The sequence below is a fragment of the Anguilla rostrata genome, chromosome 11, assembly GCF_018555375.3.
Source record: "Anguilla rostrata isolate EN2019 chromosome 11, ASM1855537v3, whole genome shotgun sequence".
Taxonomy (NCBI): domain Eukaryota; kingdom Metazoa; phylum Chordata; class Actinopteri; order Anguilliformes; family Anguillidae; genus Anguilla; species Anguilla rostrata.
The window spans coordinates 29131539-29149581 of record NC_057943.1 but is presented as its reverse complement, the minus strand read 5'-3'; the positions used below and the strand labels follow the sequence as shown (position 1 = coordinate 29149581).

The 18043-nt window shown below is 49.6% G+C and overlaps 1 protein-coding gene across 4 annotated transcripts in view; it reads left to right on the top strand.

Annotated features, from left to right (window-relative positions):
* The window catches only part of plekhg5b (pleckstrin homology domain containing, family G (with RhoGef domain) member 5b), an 82563-nt gene that overhangs the window by 30563 nt on the left and 33957 nt on the right, over positions 1 to 18043 (top strand). Inside the window, exon 1 of one of the 4 annotated variants that reach the window (XM_064299236.1) lies at positions 6525 to 6754. The exons of the other annotated variants lie outside the window; for them this stretch is intronic. The gene's annotated coding sequence lies outside the window, so the exon portion shown is untranslated. Of the gene's footprint in view, positions 1 to 6524; positions 6755 to 18043 lie in introns of those variants that run through there. 4 annotated transcript variants of the gene reach the window in all.

Below are 18043 nucleotides of genomic sequence, written 5' to 3'. Positions count from 1 at the left end.
TAATACTGAGGTACATAGCACAGTAATGTCTGGCATGCTAACATTACAATGGTAGACAGGGTCATTTCTGATATGCTAACATCGATATGCTAGACAGATTCATTCCTGGCATGCTAAGTCCAGCAACCAGCGTTGAGATGCTAAACACAGTCATGTCCGGCAGACTAATGCTAAGGTCCTTAAGCTACTGAACTGACTTTTTGTCAGGGCGTGCAATTCTGAAGGAAGTGAACAGGCTCTCCCGAGCATGCTTTCTGTCATTGTTGGTTGTGGTACTGTGCACATTGAGCTAATGAGCATTTTGTGTGGGGGCAGTTTTATCACTGAATCTCTCAACACGGCTGTGACTCAACTCATTTTTTGGTAATTTTTTGGCTTTTGGGAACTGTGGTGCTGACGGAACTGCAGCCTGGAGAATCACTGAAACAAAGTGCTCCTCCCCTGTCCGGCCTGGGGAGTCTGCTGCCGTCCTGCAGAATTGCAGGGTCTCCTTGTTCCTCAGAACTTAATTGATCAAGTCATATCCGCTGCTTTCTTGGGTCTCAATAGGTTGCTGATTTTAAGATAAAAACAAAAACCATCAGACCCTGTGGCTTTACAGCACCAGGGCTGCAGGCTTCTGGCCCTGGCCCTCTGTCTCAGTCTAGCCCCTCCCCTGATTCTAGCCCCTCCTCCTGACCTAGCCCCTCCTCTTTATTTTGGCTCCTGCTCAGATTCTAGCCCTTCCTTCTGACTTAGCCTCTCCCCTGATTCTAGCCCCTCCTCCTGATGACTAGCCCTTCCTCCCAGTCTAGAGCTTTTTTTTAGCCAGTTCCTGCATCCTTGTCATTTCTCCTGTGTTCTCCCTGCTCCCCCACCCTCAGCTTTTGCTAACAAGGAACATTCAGTCCTCCTTTGAAAAGGTCTTGCGGCATCCAAAATTGCTGTAGGTGCGCTCTCTTTGATGGGCATTCTTTTCCGAGCTCGGGAATGGTGCACACGCGTGCACATGCGCCCCTGTATCTCCAAATGAAAAAAAAAAAACAGATGGCTAACGCCTAACTGTTCTGCATGGAGTAGTCCGCCATAATATATGGGCCTTCACTGCAGTGAGGCAACACAGAACGCGCTCGCTTATTGTCTGTATATTCCTCGCATCTTCTGTTACAGTTATATAATACACAACACAGTAAATACAGCCTGAGAGGACAGGTTAACGGCTCGTAACTCAAAATAGTCCGAGGCGAGGCCAGAGTGTTGGTTTCTGGGTAGCCGGATGGACGGGCGGTTACGCGGCCGCGCCAGGCCTGCGCAGCGTCCGCTGTCTCAAATGGCAGAAATTACCGCTGGCAACTCGGGCTGCGGTGTCACGCTGCTCCCCTTGAGGGCCAGTTTGGCTCCCCGTATCACTGGAGTAAATGGGTTCATCTCTTTCCAATTCCAATTCCAGTGAATGGCACCGTGCTGAGATGCTTTAGCACAGTGCAGTTTGTAGACCGCTGCATGTGACTAGGGACAGACTGCACCAGGCCGGGCCCTTTTGGCCATTGTTACACAGCTGGCGGTGACGCTAATGGGGGCTTCGGTTAATTAGCGGAGGTTTGCCTTTCAGGTGATGAATAAGTCAGGAAACTGAGGGGTGAGGCCTTGGAAATGGCGATCAACTGTCTGCACGGTCCCATGGCGGGCGAAGGCCTACTTTCCCAGTGGCTAGTGTTCAGTATGGCTGCAGTGTGAGAGTGCTAGTGTTCAGTATGGAGTGTATTTGTCAGTGTTCAGTATGGAGTGCGAATGTCAGTGTTCAGTATGGAGTGTAGTTGCCAGTGTTCACTGTGGAGTGTAGCTGTCAGTGTTCAGTATGGGGTCTGGCTGTTGGCGTTCAGTATGGAGTGTATATGTCAGTGTTCAGTATGGGGTCTAGCTGTCAGTGTTTAGTATGGGGTGTGGCTGTTAGTGTTCAGTATGGAGTGTATTTGTCAGTGTTCAGTATGGACTGTGAATGTCAGTGTTCAGTATGGAGTGTAGTTGCCAGTGTTCACTATGGAGTGTAGCTGTCAGTGTTCAGTATGGGGTCTGGAGTACGTTCAGTATGGGTGTGTGTAGTGTTCAGTATGGAGTGATTGCGTGTCAGTAGAGTGGAATGTCAGTGTTCAGTATGGAGTGTAGTTGCCAGTGTTCACTGTGGAGTGTATATGCCAGTGTTCAGTATGGGGTCTAGCTGTCAGTGTTCAGTATGGAGTGTGTCGTTGTCAGTGTGCAGTGTAATTAAGGTGTGACTGTGCGGTAATTCAGCAGTCTGGAGTGTGATGGTTTCGGTGCTCTTTAAGTCTGCAGTACAATGGGAGATTGTGCAATAGCGGAAGGTCTGACCGCTGTCTCGAGCCTGCAGTCTGAGTCTCCCTGCTGCTCATGAAAACAGCCTCCTGTTTCAGGCAATGATGTCATAGGAAGGGAGACTTCCAGAACTGCGACCCTCTCTGCACTGCTGTAAATTACCATAACGTTTTTATTCTGCTCTCACAAGGCTCCTAGTTTTCCGTAGGTATTTACCAATGACATATGCTGAAATATATGATAAGATAATGGTGTGCTCATGACCTTACTTGGAATACATTTGATTCATAATCAGGATTTGTGTGTGTGTGTGTCTCTTTTTGATGTATGCTGAAAAGGTCAGCATGTGTACAGTGTAGAGATCCATTCAATATGAGGACACCTACAGTTTGTATATGAAAAGGCATCAACATATCAAGTTCACCGCCCTCGCTGTTCCCCGGTAGGCCGTGGCGTTCACTGGAACCCTGGACGAGCTGCTACTTCTTGTCGTATTTGTGGAATCAGTTAGTTGTCTTGTTCCAGTGGAAAGGGACCCCGTTTCTTCCCATGCGCAAGACTGATCCTACGCCAAATACCTTCCTTTGAAACGAAAATCCAACTCTATTTCTGGAGCTTTTACGTCTGTTCTGTACATCGGGAGGAAGAATTGGCGGAATTTGAGCCAAAGTTCAAAAGTCAAGGTGAAAAATGTACTGTCTGTGCATGTTTTGTTTATTTATTTATTTTTAATTCCTGTTTTGCCATGTTTGGTCAGTGTGAAGTTCGATCCTGTGTCACTTACTGTACGGAAGTCTCAGAAATTCTCAAGATTTGAAATATTAATGGGGGAGAAGAGGTTTCAGGGTCATGTAAAAACGAACCCTCAGAATCTCCTCACAGGATACAGTTAACGGTGGACAAAATGGAAGGAGGTGGATTACTCTGAGAGGAAATCTCCACCTCCCTTCGTTCGTTCTTCGTTTTCGTTTGTTTTTCGAGAGTCGAGAGTTAACTTGCGGTGTCTAATCTCTTGTGAATGGACTACTTTGGCCTGTTATTCACCTGTACTCATGTCCTTCTCTCTGCTGCAGAAGCTGAGTTAGCCTGGCTGGCTGCTGCTGATGTGCTTTATAAATAGCAACTGTCATTACTATAAACAGATAGACGAAGCTTTAGGTTTTAAAAACATGCAAACACACGCGAACACACACACACACACACACACACACACAATAGCAATGAAATCCATAGCGCACCACAGGGCAGGATGAGTCGGACTAGCCCTTTAATTTGTCTAGACCGGGAACGGGACCTTGAAGCGGGCCTAACTTTAGTAAACAGACTCATGTCCTGAGCTTCAAAGCCCTAGATTCCGTGAGGAAATCCTCTCTTTCTCTCCCCCTCTCTCTCTCTCTCTCTCTCTCTCTCTCTCCCTCTCTCTCTCTCTCTCTCTCTCTCTCTCTATTTGCAACAAAAGCCATTTCTCAGCCCACATCCATGCCCATGGCGTTTGAAGTGCCGACTCTTTGCCCCCCCCAGCAGCCGAAGGGTTAACCCTCAAGGTCAGGCCAATTGGCTGGGGGCGGTGGCGGCCGGGGGCCCCCTGCTACCACTTGTTGCTTTCCCCCTCCACACACACACACACACACACTCACACACACACGCACACACGCACACACGCACACACGCACACACACACTCACACGCACGCACGCACGCACGCACACTCTCACACACACACACACTCACACGCACGCACACACACACACACACACTCGCACGCACACTCACACATGCTCGCACGCACACTCACACACACACATACTCGCACGCATGCACGCACACTCACACACACACACACACACACACGCACACACACACACACACTCGCACGCACACACACCCACACACACACAATTACACACACGCACACACATGCAGACACGCACACACACAAACACACGCACACGCACACACACAATCACTCGCACGCACACACACACACACACACACACACAATTACACACACACACACACACACACACAGATACGCACACACATACAAACACACACACACACGTACAGATACACACACATGCGCGCACACACACATACAGATACGCACACACATACAGACATGCACACACTCATGCACACACACACACACACACACACACACATATGCAGAATCCCTCCCATGTAAGAGTATAATCCGGGCGGGTAATTGCATTTGTGCTCCCCTGGCCTTTAAATACAGGCTGGGCTAATTCACATGGACAAAGGGGCTCCCCAGCCTGCACGGGCCCTCAGCGACATGCGAGGGGGGTTCAGCAGTACAGGACGGCTCTCCGGGAGCACCTCGTCCCTCAACACCCCCCCCAGCGCCCCCCCCAGGACCCCTATACAGACTCTCCATGCGGGCTAATTGCAGGGGGATTTGAGCAGAGCTCACAGGGGCTCTGGGTAAATGCCAGAATGACGGCGTGCGGCCCACCGCTCCGGCGTTGAGGGACGGGGGCAGACGGCGCGGCACGCTCGACAGACACCCGCACGCCGCCGCCGGTAAATCCCCTCGCGGTCACGGAAGGCCCTGTCCCGAGTCACCGCCCCTCGGGATCCATCGGCCGGGGCAGAGGGGGGGGGGGGGGGCAGATCCACACGCGGGGGACACCACTGTCGGTGCCCTTATTTGGGATGGGATTTCATTTCCTGGTTAATCAGAAAAAAAACGGATTTTCCCGACATTCCTGTGGGGCCACTAGTGTTTGACTTTAGTGTTCGTGTTCTCCCCTGCTGTCTGCTGTCCAAGTGTGCAAACGGCTCGTTGTGTGTCTGCTCACGACAAACCCAAGCTCTTTTCCTGCTGTTGAGACGTAGGATTTTAATATTTTCCGATTCATCAGGAAAGACCAGGGACAGTCACCCCCTTTCTTGAGCCGGAAGCTTTATGTCATTGACTCCTGTGTCAACACAGACATAGCATCCGCTATGACATCATTTTAAGTGAAATATGCAATGTCATGTTACTGGGGAAGTGCCTTCCGTGTCGTGACCGGAATGTTTGTGAATGCGGAAGTGTGTTGGTTTTTGGGTCCGTACGCCTCACTTTGGAACACATTCATTGTACCGTAGGAATGGGAGAGGGAACTGTCAATCATCGACCCGTTTGAACCAGTCAGAGAGATGCTGTCCGCAAAAAGAACAACAAGAGTTGGTTCAAGCAAGTGGTGCTTCACTGATGGCTTTGCCCATTTTTGGTTTTGTGGCTGATCTGCCCTTGCCCCCACACACACACACACACACACACACACACACCGCGTAACGGACGAGCGGCTGCCCGCTAGCCTGTCCCCGGCGCTCAGCCATGCGTGGACTGTGGGCACTGCTGGGCACGCCTGCCCTTTTAAAGCTAATCCCCTCCGGCCCGCCCACCCTCTGTGGTGCGGCCCGAGTGACAGCCAGGCCAGAACGCGTGCGGTCTCGGAAACGAGTCCGCCCCGCCCCTCCGCCCCAGTCTGGCACCCTTCCCCCCGGGACCCCCGTTGCTGCTCCTGCTCTTGGGGGGCGGGGGGTATGGGGCACGTCGGGGTGAGCGCTCGTCTGCTCATCCGGAGCGACTGATAAGTTGGTTCATGTGTTTTTCGCAAATTCGGAGGAACCAAAAAAAAGATTTCACCGAAAAGATTAGATTCCATGTCAAAATGAAGCACCTGCAGTTCCAATGGCTGGCTTTGAATGCGCAACTGTGACGGTACACGGGAACCTGGACAATTGACCAGGAACTTTCGGGACTTTACCAAGGTTACCATGGTGGAGAAAAGAAAAACAGAACGCCTAGGGAATCGGGAAGAGAACCGTGAGGGAAGGAGACGGGGAGGAGAGGAAAAAGTCAGACTGCGGGGAAAACAGTGGTAGCTAAAGAATAACAGAAAGTGACAGAAAAGGAGAGGAGGGAAGATTGGAGGGATTGAATTTACGCAGGACAGATACAGAGAGGAACAAAGGGAAGAGGAAAAAAAGAAAAGAGAAAAGGACTATGAGAGAGAGGGAGAGCGAGAGCGAGTGGGGAATATCCAAAACAGTGAGTCAGTGCCTCTGTCGATCTCTGGCTCGGCGTGTGTGAGCGGAGTGGGGGAGTGGGGGGGGGAGGGGGCGGGATGTCGGGTTGTGGGGGGGGTGAGGGGGGGGGTGTTAGGGTAAACACAGCGTCTCGCTCTCCCAGCCTCATTCCAGCTTTTCCCTGCCTGTCAGCTCTGTCTCCACACCAGCGCTCTCTCTCTCTCTCTCCCGGGAAAAAAACCCCACCTGCGTGATCTCCGGGTCGCCGCGAAACCAGAACTCTCGCTCGACGGGGAGGGGTCCCCGAGCTTAGGGCCCGGCCGCCCCCCCCCGGGGTCGTCCGTCACTCTCGCCCGCGAAACCCGCCGGACAGGTCGCCCCCGTGTCGTCAGCCAAAGAGGTGAGTCTGCAGGGACGGGGGGGCGGCGTGCGAGAGGTCCGCTTTCCGGCGCTTTCCGCGAGGAGGCTCGAGCCGGGCTGGCCTGGACGGGTCGGACCCTGAAAACGGTCGAGCGGTCACCGATGGTCGCTCTCCTGCGAGGCGGTCTCTCCGCGGGGTCACGCGTGTCTTCTCTCCCTCTCTCTCTCTCGGCGGCGTGCGAAGCCTGGGTTCCTGGCTTTCGTCGGTCTCTGGTTTGTCGGGGCATGTGGAGGTATGATGTCGACGGCGGGGCGCGGGAGCAGGTCCTGACTGGAGTCGGCTCCGGGACTGGGCGGGTTCTCGCCCTCCTCGCTCTCCGTCCGCCGCGGAGCGAGGGAGGGAGAGGCGACGGCGGCTCGCACCGTAACCGTCTCGCTGCCGCGGGTACGCCGTGCCGTCTCCAGGGCGACGGCCCAGGGGCAGCGCAGGGGATAGCGGGATGTGAACCCCGCCGTCATTCAGATTCTGGAGAGCCGCTGTGCTCCTGTTCACATCTGCTTCTTATATCAACAGCCCAGTGACTGCACTCTTACTGATCCCCACACACACACACGCACGCACACTCACAGACACACTCACTCATTCACACACACACACACACGCACAAACGCTTGCACCCACAAATACACACACTCACACTCACACCCGCAGACACACTCACTCACACACACACATGCACACACACTGACACACGTAGACACACTCACTCACACACACACACACACACACACACGCACAAACGCTCGCACCCACAAATACACACACTCACACTCAAGCACACACAAACGCTCGCACCCACAAATACACACACTCACACTCACTCACTCACACACACACACACACTTGCCGCACCCGCAAACACACCCACTCACACTCACACACACACGCGCAAACTCGCACACGCACACACACGCGCGCACACAGGTGGTTCACATATACACTTAAAGATGTATATACACATGGACACGGATGCGCACGCACAGTTGTTCCATGTGTACATCCAGACAAACATGCACACACACACTCACGATCACACACAAAATTGCAGCTGGCTCTCAGACGATCGGTTTCCGAACAGAAAGTGGAACGGCCTCATTCTAAATAAGGATTGAAAAGAAAGACCCAGACATCTCCTTTGCTGAGTTTTCCAGCATTTTTTCCTTACTTCCTCTTAGTCTAGCTTTCTCCCTCTCCCTCTCTGCCTCTGTCTCTCTCACTCTTTCTCCCTGTCTCTCTTCATCTATCTCTCTCATTCTTTCTCCCTCTCTCTCTGTCTCTGTCTCTCTCCCTCTTTCTCTCTCTGCCTCTTTCTCTCTCACTCTTTCTCTCTCTCTGACTCTATCTCTCTCTCACTCTTTCTCTCTGACTCTATCTCTCTCTCTTTTTCTCTCTCTCTGCCTCTATCTCTCCCACTCTTTCTCCCTCTCTGCCTCTATCTCTCACTTTCTGCCTCTGTCTCTCCCCCTCTTCCACCTTCTCTCTTTTCTCTTTCGTCTCTCTCTCTCGCCCCTAAAGCTATGGAATGTGAGTTTCATCATCAGTAGGCCTTATCTGGAAGGTCATTGGCTGCTTGTGACCATGTTCGTGCTGATAGGCTGTCAGTTGTACTTTGTTTTCTGCGTGGCCGCATCGATTTGTCTGCCTGTGTGTGACAGAATTATGCAAGCTCCAAACAGAGTGTGTCACATGGGTCACGATGCAGCACCTATCCATGTACAACCAGCTACTGCTGGGGCCTACTGTCATCCTGAGGCCTGCTGTTATCCAGGGGCCTACTGTTATCCTGGGGTCTAATGTTATCCTGGGGCTTGCTGTTATCCTGGGGTCTGCTGTTATCCTGGGGTCTAATGTTATCCTGGGGCTTGCTGTTATCCAGGGGCCTACTGTTATCCTGGAGTCTAATGCGATCATGTTGTCATGCATTTGTACTGTAACAGCCCTTAAAATGTCTACTGTTGTTATTTTTGATCTCCCAAACTTCCTGAAACATCATAGTTCTGCTTGTAAAATCCGGCTAAAAATATCAAATTCAGAATGGAACTTCAGACCACAGGAAAGCGCGGGAGGTGGTTTTCAGTCAGCGGCTGCAGTCGATCCATTTCGCGCTGACTCACGAGGGAACGCGTCAGGTGGCGTTCCTCCTCTCCCGGGCCACGGTCGGCCTGTTTGCTCTCCCCGCTCCGTTCCGCCGGCGATGTCTCGCGGAGCGGCCCGGGCCCCCTCAGACGCGCCCGCGTTCTGATCCGCGCCGGCGCGCGGGGAAGCGGCGAACGGCCCGCGGGGCTAATGGGATCCAGCGCCGGGTTACGTAAGGCCTCGTGCGAGGCTCCGGCCCTGGCACCGATGGGACGGCCCGAGCCCGGGCCAGCGGCAGCAGAAGAAAGCGCCGCCATTCGCCCCCGACCCGCTCCTTTACCCGAAAAAATAAATCAGGCCTTGCGCTGGGCTCCGCTGAGGCTGCCTTCAGTCTCTCACTCTCTGCTTCCCCCTCGCCTTCTGCCGCTCTTTCTCTCCTCCTTTCTCCCTCCCTCTTTTACTCACTTTCTGCGTTTTGCCGCGGTAATGTCCTCTCAAGCCTTCCTCCTCGTGTTCCGTAACTCGGTCAATTCTTGGGCGTTATCTCAAACTCCAGTCTTGGAGGTTTTTGTGGGTTACAAGATGTGTGGATTAACCACCAGGGTTAGGAAGACATTTCAGAACCAGCAGGCTCTTTGATTTGAGTTTGAGATCCCTGGGCAGAACTGTTGTCCCTGTACCATGGCTGTCTTAACGACATGATTGTGCTGTTATTAGAATCTATCAATGATGTTAATTACTGATTCATACAATGGCAAATGACAGACCAGAATCAATATGTAAGTAAGTGGAGTGGAGTAACAGGGGACAGATAGACCCACTCAAATCTGGTTAAACATTGTGAGCCAGGTTACTCTCTCGTGTAAGCTTTAAGAGCTGCTGAAACAATAAACCTCAGGGAAAGTGCTTGGTTGGACATAGTAACCCGTTACACTTTTTTGATGACTGAAAATTAGCTTAAGCTCAAATTTACGTTGGCAACGTATGCACTACGTTTAAAGTGGAACTGTGACATTTTAAGTAGTTTGGATTATTTGAAAAGCTAATAGGTGTAATGTAAAGACATTGCAGCTGTTAAAAATGCCAGAAAACATAATAAAATGTGTGCTTCATAATAAAATTAACTGAACCGCCTTAAATGGAAGAAGCTCAGAGCCGTATCCTTGATGACATCAGAGGAGCAGCTCATGTCTCTTCCATGCTGTAAGACAGACCATGGCTTCTGAAGGCCATGTTGCAGAGGAACTAAAACATGGAGGGTCCATTTTGTTGCCCCAAGTGTCATAACTTCTACAACAACAAAACTTGAACTTTCATAAACCACATTTGTTCATGGGTCTGTTTTATAATTGCAATAGCATGCTTGTGATGAGTCACAGTGACTGCCCTTGGTTAGTAACTGCATTCTTTATGGTTTTATATGCATGCTAGCCATATGAATATACAAATCTAACTGTCATGCTTAGCCAGAGAGATGAAAACAATAGAGAAACTGTGAATGCAGACCCTCTTGGCTGGAGCCTTTCAATATCACATTTCTTTTTTTTTTTTTTAGCCATGATTGGGCTACAGGGTGTTAGCTGTATGAATCTGATTTGTATAACGGTTCTACGTTTACACAAGTGAACTTACATTAGCGCTTGATTGATGTTGCACTCGCACTCTAGTCTGGGGATAGTATTAGCCAGGTCTGGCACTGTTGCTCGCATAGCTCTGGTGGGTAAACTTACGTCCTCTATGATCGCAAGTTTCTCTGGACGGGAGCGCCTGCTAAATGAATGTAGCTAATGTAAATTGAAGCTCTGTCCTGAAAGCTAAACTGTTTATAATATTTAAGAATACTCCCCTAGCTGCCCTGTTCCCCTCAGGTGTTTAGTGCTAGCCTTTAGCCAGTGTACCTGGAGAGTAGGATTCCAGGGCCTGTTATCGTTTAGTTTGGTCTGGCAGCCACATCTCTCACAATTTGCTGCTCGAACAGAGAGATATAGACCCTCTCCCTTGTTGTTGGTTTATGTACTGCGTAACATGGTCACTGGTCCTGATGGCCTTTGTTTTAGCTCATTCATGAGTTGTTGGAGTGCGTCGTCTGTTTAATAACAGAGCCCCGGGAGTAAGGTTTGAATTAGGAGTACCAGAGGGGGGGAGGGAGGATGATGGAAGGGTGTTTTGAAACATCTGGTGTGGCAGCGCTGTTGTTTAATATCTCTAAATCATTAGCTTAAAGGCCATGATTTGCCAGACAAGCCTTGGACACTGTTTAGAGAACGAGAGGCAGAGAGAGAGAGTGTGTGTGTGTGTGTATGTGTGTGTGTGTGTCTGTGTTTGTGCGTGTATGTACGTGTGGGAGTGTGTGTCTGTTTGTTTAATAGACTACACAGGATGATAATAAGGTGAGTGAGCACGTGCGTGCGTGTACGTGTGTGTGACTATGCGTGTCTGCGTTTGAAAGCGTACGCAGGATGAGAGTGAGTGAGCATGTGCGTGTTCATGTGGGAGGAGAACAGTATCAGGGAGGGACAGATAAGTCACTCTGCCGATACCCTTCAGACAAGTTTTCAAATTGATGAGTCACAGCTGGTGTCAAAACCCTGTGACGCCGCTACTGTTGTTACCGACGGCCTCGCTAAGCTCAGTGTTCCTCGCTTCAGGTTCTGTTGAGTGGCCTGCCGTTTTCAATTCAAATTAGAACATATTTACGCAGCTTGTCTTACAAAACAGTCCTCACAATACACATCTCCGCATACCCTGGCCTGAATTCCCACAAAAGCAAGCCTAGGAAAATACAGAGGCAAGGAAAATTTACCTTGATTGCATATAAGGAGAATCCTTGGGAGGAAACAGACTCAGCAGGGGAGCCCCTCCACATCTAGCCAGCTCAGAGTGTGGGTTCAGTTTTTAAGTGAGTCTGAATTAGCTCAGGACTGCTTGTATGATGGCAGCCATTTTCATTCTGCCTACTGTGCCTCTGTTGCTTGTAGCAGATGGTTCTCATTGACTCAAAGAAATAAACAGTTTTGGTTTTGGCACGTCTGAATGTTGTGCCCTAATGTCTTCAGTTGTTCGTTTTGTCACTCAAACAACAGCTTTATATTTTTAAACATTGCTGTTGTAGTGTAGTTTTATAATTACTCTCTAAAATGTATTCCAATTGTGAAAGTTTAAGTCTGTATTTCTGTGTAATTACTTGCTTTGCATATAGTTGTAGTAAGTTTGGTTGTCAACGCTCAACATGACTATAGTGAGTTTATGTTTTTGACTTTGGTCGTCTCTTAATCTCTTGTACACTCTGTCACAGCCACTGGATCGCAAACGCACTACTTAAAGGGTTAACTTGCTTTTTTTCTTGATACAGAAATAAACATGAAACATGACCGGCTGCTTGGAATCATTTTCGAGCAAGAACTTACCGAAAAGAATGACTAAACTCCGTAATTAAACCCAGGGTTAGTCATTCCTTTTCTTGACAGACTTGCATCTAAAGGTCACAGGTTCCGTTCAGGATTGCCCGGCACGCACTTGTTCCTTCCAGGCGGAGAAAGTGCCTGGATTCAATTTGGGAGTACCTGGAAGAGCTCGGTCAGGAGGGAGATGCTGCATCTCTGGTCCAGACGGTGTTTCTGAGAGAGGTGGGGGGGGGGGGGTGGTTTGGGGGCTAGCGTGGAGTCGAGGACTGAGTTTGGTTTGCTGGGTGTGGGCACTACACGGGCAAACGCAGTCATACCCCTCTGAGTGTCTGTGATTGGCATTTGGGAGCGTGACTGTGCCAGGGGATTGGCACATCAACTGGGCAGAGCTGCACGTAACATGCAGGAGTAGCATGGAGCAATGCCTATCCCATAGCCAGTCTCTCTCTCTCTCTCTCTCTCTCTCTCTCTCTCTCTCTCTCTCTCTCTCTCTGTCTCTCTCTTTCTCGGTTTGTCTGTCTGTCTGTCTGGGCACATCGGATGCGTCAGCGATGACAGTGCAGGGGAACTCGAGTGTTGGTGGGGCAGTGTGGTGCAAACGTCTACACCCTCACGCTCACACGTATCTATTAACATTCAGTCCACACATTCAGGTTCAAACGCGCACATAAACACTTACACTTATGAGTGCATGCACGCACAGGCACACACACACACACACACACACACACACAGAGGTCTACACATACACTGACGCATACACACTCACGCAGAGACGCGGTCTTAAGAAACGCGGTGTGCTTAGCGTGGGGCTTGTGTAAGAGGTGGGCTCCAGCGGGACAGGCTGTGCGGATTAAGGGTTGGCCGAACGCGGGAGAGGCTGCGTTTGATCCTTCCTCCGCAGACAGCCCGGCCCCGAGCTCTTCTGTGGAGGGATAAGACTCAGGAGCTGCGCCTGGCTGCCTGCCTGCGCGCGGCTCCCAGCTCCAGCTCTTTGAGGTGCGCTGCCGCTCGTCTGCAGACCTGGACACGTCTCTGCATTGTCTGTGCAAAAGGCCTTCCCAGCCTAAGGAAGCCTCGCTGGGACAAATTTCCTACTGTAACTGTACTCTTTGTTGAAGTTTTTGCATTTAAGTTTCGTTATTGCGTTGAATTGAGCGTGCCAAGTCAGACGGGGAGCAGCGGCGAACAGAGATCTTCCGTTCATGCCGCAGATTTTCTTTGGGATTTGGGTCAGGGCTTTTAGCTGGGCCATTCCAGAATACTGACTTTATGTTTAAGCCGTTCCTTTGTAGTTTTTTTCCCATTTGCTCTGGGTCACTGTCCTGCTGGAACATGAATCTTCAACCCTAGACACAGATGTGTTTGCGAACTGAAACATGTCCTCCTCAAGAACTTGCATGCATTTGGCTACGTCCATCCCACGCTTGATGTAAACAAGCTTCCCAGCCCCTCCTGCTGAAAAGCCACCGCACAGCATGATGCTGCCACCGCCAGGCTTGATGGTATGGTTGCCGTTACCTTGGTGATGGACTGTGTTTTGGTTTCCACCAATCGCAGCGCTTTGCTTTCTGGCCAAAGAGCTCAACTTTAGTATCATCAGACCACAAAATATTCTTTCCCAGAGTCTCAGGATCTGTCATGTCTGTCAGTCTAGCCACTCCCCAAAGAGGCCAGATCTGTGCTCTGCCGTGAGAGTCTCAGGACTGTTCTCCTATGTCAGCCAATTAGCTCTATAACTGTCACTGCTGAAGCTGGCCTGTTGGTTATTTCTCTGACAGTTCTGACCTTCGCATCTGGTTGCTTAATTTGGTAGGATGCTCTGACCTTGCTAGTGTCTCGGCTGTTCTATATTTATTTCCCATTTTGTTGCAATGGACGGTGTTCCTAGGAAGGTTCACACATTTTATTTCTGCCAGCTTTTTGCCTCCTACGAGCTTATTCTCAGCAGGCAGTTCCTTGGTCTTCGTGCCATCGTGACTGATCTGATTGGCTGTTTCTCGCAAAGTCTGTGGTTATTTAGCAGTCATGCAGGTGGACCTCATCAATGCATCTAGTGTGATCTCTCAAGAGAATGAACCCCTTAACTTATGTGGGCCGGAGTGGGTTTATTTGCGTTCATTGCATTTTTTGCGGTGAAATGCTCAATCAGTCCGGTTGCACGGTACACCTTTTGAAGGTGTTAAAACTCACGGTTCTACTTCTGTGAACTATTTTACAATCCCAATGTTATAGCGACAATGGTTCGTTATTTTGTAACATCTGTGGACACAAAACAGGCTTCAGGGTCCTCAGCTAAAGACGGTTACAAAGGTATCTTCATCATGGCAAGGGTGAATAAAAATAATAGTTTTTAGTCCCAAAAATGTGCTAACTCAGAGAAACGTCAATAAAACATGCATTGTTTATTTAGCAATTCTCTGGAGCAGTTATCATTATTATAGTGTGTATCTGTGTGTGCTTGTGTATCAGTGTGCGTGTATCTGTGTGTGTGTGTGTATCTGTGTGTGCCTGTATGTATCAGTGTGTGTATCTGTGTGTGCCTGTATGTATCAGTGTGTGCGTGTATGTATCAGTGTGCGTGTATGAGTGTGTGTGTGTGTATCTGTGTGTGCCTGTATGTATCAGTGTGTGTATCTGTGTGTGCCTGTATGTATCAGTGTGTGCCTGTATGTGTCAGTGTGTGTATCTGTGTGTGTGTGTGTGTGTGTGTGTGTGTGTGTGTGTGTGTGTGTATCAGTGTGTGTGTATCTGTGTATCTGTGTGTGTGTATCAGTGTGTGTATCTGTGTGTGTGTGTGTATCAGTGTGTGTATCTGTGTGTATAACTGGTAGAAGCAGGTGCTGCGTGGCAGCAGAAGCGATAAGCATTCAGAGGCCTGTGTTCAGGGTGCTGTGTTTTCTCAGCTGTACTGGAACGCAGTTTGGGAGCGTGGTTCCATCTCTGGCCACAGCTCCTGAGCTGCATGCTAATCCCCCCCCCCTCCCCCTGCTCCCAAACCCGCACCCCCACTTTCACATCCCCTATCACACAGAATTCACGCTGACTAGCCCACCGCTGGCTAACGTTTAGCCCTCTCTGTGCACATTTTACCTGGGCATTTCAGAACTAAGAGACTGTGTGCAATTGCCTTCATTTAATTTCTATTTTATTTATTAAAAGCTATGAATATCCACATTTAAGCAATAATGTACCCTGTACAGTGTCACTCTTGGGTAGCCATAAACAAAATATTACCATACCCATATGATTATTCTTTCAAATTGTAAAGCATTTTGTATGCCATACAAGAAAAAGTCTCTAGAAATTATTATTATTATTATTAGTAGTATTATTATTAGTATTATTATTAGTATTATTACCAGATGTATATTCATAATTAATGGTAAATTATGAAAATACAAAGACAGGGAATGCTACTTGTGAAAATGTAGCTAATGGAAAAAAACGGGCTCAAACAAAATGGCTTGTTTTTATTTTGGTCTTCATTAAGAACAGGCTCAGTCAGAGCACACACGCAGTGACGTGTCGGTGGTCCGCACTGTCAGGCAGCTTGTGGTAGTGTGTTCATTGAGGACTCTGCAGGCGCCAGCCAATAACCACTGACAAAACAGTTTCAGGAAAATCTAGGATAGAATCTGCGGTCGGAATTATGCGACTACAGCAGTCACAAAAAGGCTAGACTGCTCGTTAGGACTAGACTGCCCTTCAGTAATGATGTCTATTGTATTCTTTGCAGCTTGTTCGTTTCTGCATGTATTTTTGATGAGTATTGGAGCCGGTAAGGAAGGCTGTGTTCACCAGATGGAGGCTACTGTCATGGCTACTGGAGGAGGTGATTTGACCGTGGTCCACCAGGGGATGAGTTTGTGTCACTGAAACAGATCCGTGCCATTTGCTCTGGGTTCACCCACCCAGACCGCAGACAGTTCGAACCCGTCTCCCTGTCTCCTGGATGCCGTTTTACAGTACATCGCTCTGGGGGGGCGAAAAACCTCGAACTGCCCTGGGGTACGTTCAACCGAAGAACACAGCTGTCAGTTTTTAACTTTCAATCAAATTATTTTTACGACGTTGTTTTGATGCTCGTTGTTTTCAATTATTTCTGCACAATGGGAAGTCTTTTCTGGGACCCTGATTAAAAACCGCGAAGGACGCAAATGTGCAGGCGTATCTTACGAGCGAAACGACCTTTACTGCAGCAGACAAAAATACGCCAAGCGCTGAATGAGAACACGAGCACCAGGCCTTTCCATAACGCCTAATTCCTCATCCAAAATCTGACCGCTTTCTTTTCTGAACGAACGTCCAAGCGCTCTTCATCTCCAGAGATGACTGGGGGAGGGAACGCAAGGCCCGTTAAAGCAAATCATTATTTTCTTCTATTTTAAAACGGCGCTCGTACAAAGAATTAGCAACCTTTTGACGATTCGCGTTCTTTTTTTTCTTTTTTTTGAAAGCAGCGACACGGGGAGAGGAGGAGGCTGTGGGGAGGGGGGTCTTTAATCTTTTCGGCCTCGTCAGATGGGTTCGACAGGGCAAAGGGAGTCGTTAAGGCGCGCGATTAGGTGGCTTTGTAGTTTCCGAAAGCTGTTTTCTCAGTCCTGTCCCTGGCTTGCCCCCGGCCCCCCCCCTCCTCAAAATCAGCGCTTAACCTGGCTAGACATGGAGAAGCAGTGGATTAATTAGTCGGGGGGGGGGAGATGAGGCGTTAGACGGGCGCCTGCCGCGGGAGAGGGTCCTTGTTCTTCGCCGCGTTATGGACGCGCCCGCTCGCGTAGCCCGGGACGACAGCAGCCGCCCTCCAGAGAGCCGCCAGGTCGGGCTCGAGAAATCTGTGTGAGGGTTCTGTTAAGAGTGAAGCTGTTGGATTTGAGCACGTTGTTTCGGAGATGAAGCTGTTGGATTTGAGCGCGTTGTTTCAGCTGAAGCTGTTGGATTTGAGGATGTCAGGAGGATGTGTGTTGGAGTATGCGAAGGCTGTTGGGTTTGTGTGTGCAGGACTGTGTGGGGGCTGATTTGTGTGTGTTGGAGTACGTGGGGACTGTTGTATTTGTGCGTGGTGGAGTATGTGAGGACTGTTGGATTTGTGTGTGTTGGAGTGTGTGGGGGCTGTTGGATTTGTGTGTGTTGGAGTATGTGGGGGCTGTTGGATTTGTGTATGTTGGAGTGTGTGGGGATGGTTGGATTTGTGTGTGTTGGAGTACGTGGGGACTGTTGTATTTGTGCGTGGTGGAGTGTGTGGGGATGGTTGAATTTGTGTGCGTTGGAGTGTGTGGGGACTTTTGGATTTGTGTGTGTTGGAGTGTGTGGGAGCTTGTTGGATTTGTGTGTGTCGTAGCGGAGTCTGTGTGCCTCTGGCCTTGTAGCTCAATGAAAGAACTTTTATGAGCAGCTGAAACAGATGAACTCCAGGGCTTTGAAGGAGGGGCCTTATTAAAGGCAGTGATATGTGAATTGGTGCCCTTGGTGAAGGCTGTGGACTGGCCAGTAGGCAAAAGCTGTTTTTGTTTTTGTGAAGGCTATTGGATATGGACTGAACCATGGATTAGCCTGTTATGAGTTAATGTGTGTGTGTGTGTGAGAGAGAGAGAGAGAGAGAGTGAGAGATAGAAAGAAAGATATAGGCTAGAGAGAAGAGAAGAGAGGGTAAGCGTGCACAAACATCTATATGCAAATGTGATTTCAGTGCTAGTTTGTACTTGGCAGGATTATTTGTTTGTTTGCTGAACAGGTTACTCTACAGGGTTGGAGTCCTGATCTAGCCTATGTGGTCACTTCTGGCACT